Source organism: Hipposideros armiger, unplaced genomic scaffold (genome assembly GCF_001890085.2).
Source record: "Hipposideros armiger isolate ML-2016 unplaced genomic scaffold, ASM189008v1 scaffold_647, whole genome shotgun sequence".
NCBI lineage: Eukaryota > Metazoa > Chordata > Mammalia > Chiroptera > Hipposideridae > Hipposideros > Hipposideros armiger.
This window is the reverse complement of record NW_017731997.1, coordinates 860,358-866,757: the sequence shown is the minus strand read 5'-3', so window position 1 is coordinate 866,757 and position 6,400 is coordinate 860,358. Positions and strand designations below refer to the sequence as shown.

Below are 6,400 nucleotides of genomic sequence, written 5' to 3'. Positions count from 1 at the left end.
AATCTGGGATCTCAGCTACACATTTTTAAAATTTTTTATTAAAGATTTTTTACTGGGGAATTGGGGAAGGGGAACAGTGTTGGGAAATTGGGGAAGGGGAACAGCCAAGTTGTTGTCCTTCAGTCTTAGCTGTGGAGGACACACTAGCTCAACTCCAAGTCCAGTTGCCATCCAGCTGCCTGTTGGCAGCTCGCAGCCTCTCAGCTCAAGATGCTGTGTTCAATCTTATTTGCAAGTGGGCATAGCCCACCATCCCCTGCAGGAGTTGAACTAGCAACCTTGTTAGGAGCACGTGCTCTCACCAGCTGAGCCATCCTGCCACCTGTTGGCAGCTCAGTGACAGCTCAGCTTGGTCACAGCTCACTGGCCCATGTGGGAATCAAACTGGTAACCCTGTTGCTCAGAGCTTGCACTCTTAACCAACTGAAGCACTAGGCCTACCCTCAGTTACACTTTTAATAGGCTGTTTCGTCACTTCATCAAGCCTAAAGTTCTGGATGCTGCGGTACAATATACGAATAGGACCAGTAAATCCCATGGTCATGTACTCACTGCTACCCTATTTTGTTGTAAAGTGGCTCTCTTATTCTATGTAATATGCAAGATTCTCTGCCACTAGATCTAACACCTATGGGCCTTAGGATAGCAGTACTGGTTAATGCCCTGCTTACGAGAAAAGCAAATCTTGGCTGGGATATGTGTCTATTCCTGCAAAAATGAACTGCCAAATTATCAGTTGGTTTCCAGAGATGGTACCATATTCTCAGGCTCAAGATTTATTTTTGTTGCTGGCATTTTGTATATCTAGCAGCAGCTGTAGTTAGACTAACTTTGGTGAATGGGAGTCAGTGGGTTTGGGTGCATGCATAGCTTCTATCACTGTCACCATGACTACTCTACTTACATAATTATTGATATAACACTGAGGTCAATGATGAGAGAGGCTGGTTGATGTCAACTGGCAGAACCATTTGTTCTACTTTATTGTAGAGTGTCTATTCTGTGGCAGACATCTTCGGGTGGGTAACAAATAATACAAAGATTCTCATATGTTATGCCCACTCCCATACGTCCATCCACATGCCCCTTCCCCAGACCTCTTTGCTCTTCATCTTCCAATCCTTCTGCTTCCATGTCCTCCACCAGCTACCCACTTTTTCCAAAGTGTGTATCTAGGTTCACCACTCAAACCTCTGCCCACCTGGAGGGCTTTTCCTCTCTTGTATCTGTACATAGGAGCAGCCCTTTGTTGTAGCCACATATGAGGTGAGCCATTTAGGCCTAAACTTGATCTTTTTACTTTTCTCAACTTATTTTTAAAAATCCCCTACATGGCTATAGGTGTGAGTTGATGGAGAGGCATCAGTGAAAGATTTGTGGATGACATGGTGGTCTTGCCCATATAATTCTATAGCTCAATTGTGTTAGATCCTAGATGTACAACTTCCATTCAATGAGAGATTACTGTTGACCTACCTGAATTTATGTTTGGCTAATCTGACAGAACCTCACTCAGGATGAGCAGTGCTGTCCACGTGGTTTCTTTGTTTCCTGGATTAGTTGTTCTATCTCTACCAGGTCCAATAACATACTAAGAGCTATTTTATCAAAGGAATACAGTTCTGATACAGCAGGCATGGCCTTGTTTTAACATGATTTTATTGGAATATGCCATTAATTCTATATTATTTTCCTCTGTTATAGACACTTCTAATACCATACGAGAGGCCAGGTTGTATGGCTCAAATAGAATGGCCTTTTGAACTCTGGACACAATTCAAAGCTGGCAGCCCTTTCTGTCATCTGGTGTATAGATCAGGATGTTATTCCCAAAGGTGGCATATGGTTCCTCCAGAAGCTGAAGAGGCATATCAGCCATTGATTGTGCTTCTTTCTACATGGTGAGGGGTGTCTTTTACTTTTGAGGCTATGTCTTGGTATGCCCCAAAAGCCGCTGGACTCCTAAAAGCATCACTGAAATGACAGGCCCTTGAATTTTTATGGGTTTTTAACTCTCACCCTGTGGTGTGCCTTCAATATATGTATTTGCTACGTCTTGTTCATCTGGCCAATTATATGATGTCATCGATATAGCAAACTAATGCAATATTCTACAAAATGTCCAGATGTACCAGTCCTTACAGACTATTGGCAGAAGGCAAAATGGACAAAGCCTCAGGAAGACAATTATATACACGTATAACCTAGCCCCTGGGCTGTGTGCGTGAGGCGGTATTAGCCAGCTAGAGCCAAATATCTGATGTAAACAAAAAGAGGCTCCAGAATTAATCTGGCAAAGCTCAGGGAGGAAAAGTAGCCTCACAGCTTGATCTGATCAGAAATTGCTGCCTGGGCAGATCACGGTGGCAGTCAGGCCTCCGGTTTAGGACTTCCCTAGAAAACCATTTATCTTTGCCTTAAGCAAGCCCTGTTCATTGTTTTTGGGCTTCTAGGTTAGCATTTTGAAATGCCAGAGTAATCCTCTTTTTTTCAGATCTCTGGGAGGCATAGCTACCCTCAAGGGAGCATGTAATCATGTTAAATAGATTGTAATCCAATCATAGAGATTTTCCTTTTCCTTCATTGAATCTTCCTAATATTTCCTCAATTCAAAATGTATAAAAGGAACTGCAAAACTGTAATTCTCAGGAGCCTTTTATCACTCTGTTTTAGATCTTGCATCCAGGCGTGTCCTCTCTTTGGCTCAAATAAACTCTTACAAAATTTTTCTACAGGTTTGGACGTTCTTACATAGACACTCATCTACTATTGAATGGAATTTACAGTAATCCAATGATTCTCCAGAACTTCCTTCAGGAACCTGGCCTTTGTATTGGTGGGGCCAGATTGATGGTTTAAGGCAGGTTCTCAACCTTTCACAGGAGTCGCCTAAGGCCATCGGAAAACACATATTTTTGATGTTCTTAGGAACAGAGCCACCGCTCCTCTATCCGTCTCCAGCCCCACATGCAGATACACCCACATATGGGTACCCGGCAACCCCTGTGAAAGGGTCGTTCAACCCCCAAAAGGGTCACGACCCACAGGTTGAGAACTGCTGGTTTAAGGGAAATATAATGGAATAATGCAATTTTTAATGGTGGAACTTATGTTTTCTATTTCTTTCAAAGATGTAATATTTGATTTCTATCATGGCCATTTGAGGGCTAGTTTTAGAAAATTCCCATTGGTCATCTCCATGATGATATTCTTATGTTAGCCTATAAGCTAAGAAAATTGTATTAAATTTCTGCCAATGACCAAGCATTTTCAGATTGCTTCTGCAGTCAGGTACCAGGGAAACTAACCATTGGGTAGGTGTTTGGACACCGAGCTTGCCTCAGGACTCATTGATCTGGCTCAACATCAATGGAGAAGAGTGCTCATGCTTTGGATCTCCAGATATCAATGTTGTCTTGGTTTAAATATGGGCAACATATTAGCCATATCAAATTACTTAACCAGGTAAAAATGATACATATATATTGTGAACAACCTTGGAATTGTTTGAATGTCATTTAGTATATACATTGTGTGCGAATCTACCAATCTACATTAAATGTGTAGCCACTGAAGTCTCTGCTTGGTTAGTTTAGTGGTCAACCAGTGATTGGAAAGAGGCTTCTTAAATACTTTTGTCAATGTAAGAAATGTCCAAACCTGTAGAGAACTGTTATACATTTATTTGAGCCAAAACAAGTTCTCAAACACTTTGGAGAGTGATCCTTTTGCAGTTTCTTTTTTGTTTCTTTCCATCGATTAATAGGAATAAAAAGTAATTTTCATTTTTGTCATTTTTTGGTAGCATAGCCTTTACTTCTGTAAAACTATCAGCCAGATCCCTTCAGTAATCAATGAGGAAATGACCTGGGCTGTGCTGTCTGCCAGTTTCCACTTGTCTTTCTGAGGGTGTGACTTCAAAAGTGTTAAATCACACTCATGCCACTACAATGATTAATTAGTACTAGTAATCTTTTTTAGATGATAAAAAGGAAAATATCAATGGACATAAAAATGGTCAAACGATTTTTATTGCATGTCAATTTCCCCCTCCCCACAAATACAAATGAACATGTAATTCGGAAGTCACTCAATTGGACATTCCAATTCACCCCATTGTTTGTCCCCCACAAAAGTAAGGGGAACAGGCTTTAAGTTTTATTACTAATGTTACAGTAGTCACCAGATTTGTTCATGGCAGCTTATTTGAGGTCCATTTATCAAAGCATGGGTGTCATTCTCTGACTGCCCACATCTGAGCACATTTAGCTGCCATGGAAACTACAAAGGAAGGAAAAATATATTTATCCCAAGATTCATTTACTGGGTTTATATATATATATATATATATATATATATATATATATATATATATATGAAAGGGGCATATATAAGATTTTATTGGGGAATTGGGGGAGGGGGACAGCCAAGTTGTTGTTTTTCAATCTTAGCTGTGGAAGGCGCAGCTAGTTCAGCTGCATGTCCAGTCATTATCCAGCTGCCCATCGGCAGTTCATGGCCACTTCGCTCAAGTTGTCGCATTCAATCTTAGTTGTGGGGGGGACACAGTCCCCATCCCATATGGGAGTTGAACCAGCAACCTTGTTAAGCACACACACTCTCACCGTCTGAGCCATTCTGCTGCATGTTGGCAGCTCAGCATGTGGGAATTGAACCAGTGACCCTGTTGCTCATAGCTCACCCTCTAACCAACTGAGCCACTCAGCCGGCCCCCCATTTACTGGGATTTTTAAGCACCTTCTCCTGTGTAAAGCCCCAAGTGGTGATAAGATGCTAGGGACTGCTGTGTTTCTCTCCAGCATGAGCTCCCATCCTGTGAGGGTCCTGAGAAGGATACTGGATTGGTCTTGGAACCCTCATTAAAGGAGGAGGTGGTCCAATTGGGTGAACATGTGAGGCCCAAAATCTGGAGGTGGGGGCGGGACAATACCAGGAGGTGGGGGCAGGGCAATGTTGACCACATCGTGGAAAGGGCCACTGGGTTGCAGATTGATGTAGTTGACAGAAGCTTCATCTGCTGCTACAAGAAAAGGAAAGCCCCTGTCATTACTGGACTCAGGACTGGTGCTACTTGTTGCCCAGAACATAAAAACTTGAGTGACAAGCATTGGTGAGGACAAAAGCATCCTTTATGCTAGATGCTGACAGCTAGGGAAGATGGCAGACTCATGTCTAGAACAAAACCACCTTTCCCAAACTGAGAATAATCAAGAGGTTTTACAGTCAGGCAAGTAGGTGGGGGAGGAGGGGAGAAAGAACAAAGAAAGGTGGGAGTTGGTCATGTAAGTTTCGGGGCTGACAGTTGAGAATTGCCTCCCGGGGTCTGGTCGGCTTCATACGGTTATCTGGAACTCAGCAAGCCTGGCTGGAGTGTGTCATGCATCTTCAGTAAAAGCCGCAGGGGAATTGCATCCATGAATCCTCAGGTCTGGGCACCTGAGAATTGAGAAATTGTCCTTTCCAGATTAGTGCTCTGATAATTAATTAGATCAATAACATATGTATAGCCTTACGAAAGGGAACCAAGCAGAGTTATTAAATCAAGCAGTGAAAGGGACAGCTGAATAGCAAGCTATGAGGTTACTGAACTAAATCTAACTAAGTTATTTCCTGAGTTTTGTCCTTACGCTGGCAGTCCTGGAACAGGCTCTAGCATCATCCTGGTGTCTGTGGTTCCATCCTTCCCTTTTTCTTTTCCTCTGGTTGCTTGAGACCTTCCCCATTTCACATTGTGTCCTCGGCCATTGGAAATGAACTCATTGTAGGACTTCTCTGCAGCCACTTCTGCAGCCTGTCTTGTGGCAAACTGGATGAAAGGACACTGCTGTCTTTGCACAATGGTGGTGGTCTGGGTTTCTCCAAACTGGTAGAAATGGTTTCTCAAGTCTGTCTCAGTAATGGTATCACCCAGACCACCAACACATAGTGTGGTGAGAGTCCTGTCCTCTGGTGGGTCCAGGCGAGGCATTGTTGAAGCCTGCTTTAGAAGCTTATCTGCCACAGGGTCATTGATTCCATAATATCGGTCTTTAATGTGCTGAACAGCAATGGGGTCGTCTGTATCTGTTGGCTTCTCATGTCTGTATGGACACGCCTCTCCTCCCTTTCACCCAGAAAGAGCAAATGTGAGGTCGATTCCTTTTGTACTAGGGTGTGGTCGGGCCAGTTTGAGGACCATGTTGCTGGTGGATGTGGCTTTCCCCAGCATGCCAACTGGCCGTGTTCCATCAGTTAGAGATCACTCTCTCCATATTCTGTGCTTAGTACTCTTTGTTGACATCTGACTTTGGCATGTCATCCTTAAAAGACAATCCTGCATCACGAACCTGGATGGGGAGGCCATACTTGAGATCCAAGAGGCAGGTCTGACAGACATGCT

At 43.1% G+C, this 6,400-nt stretch overlaps 1 pseudogene; it reads right to left on the bottom strand.

Annotated features, from left to right (window-relative positions):
- Nucleotides 1-4,794: 4,794 nt before the first annotated feature.
- Nucleotides 4,795-6,400, bottom strand: part of LOC109372605 (pre-mRNA-splicing factor RBM22 pseudogene) — a 3,741-nt pseudogene continuing 2,135 nt past the window's right edge.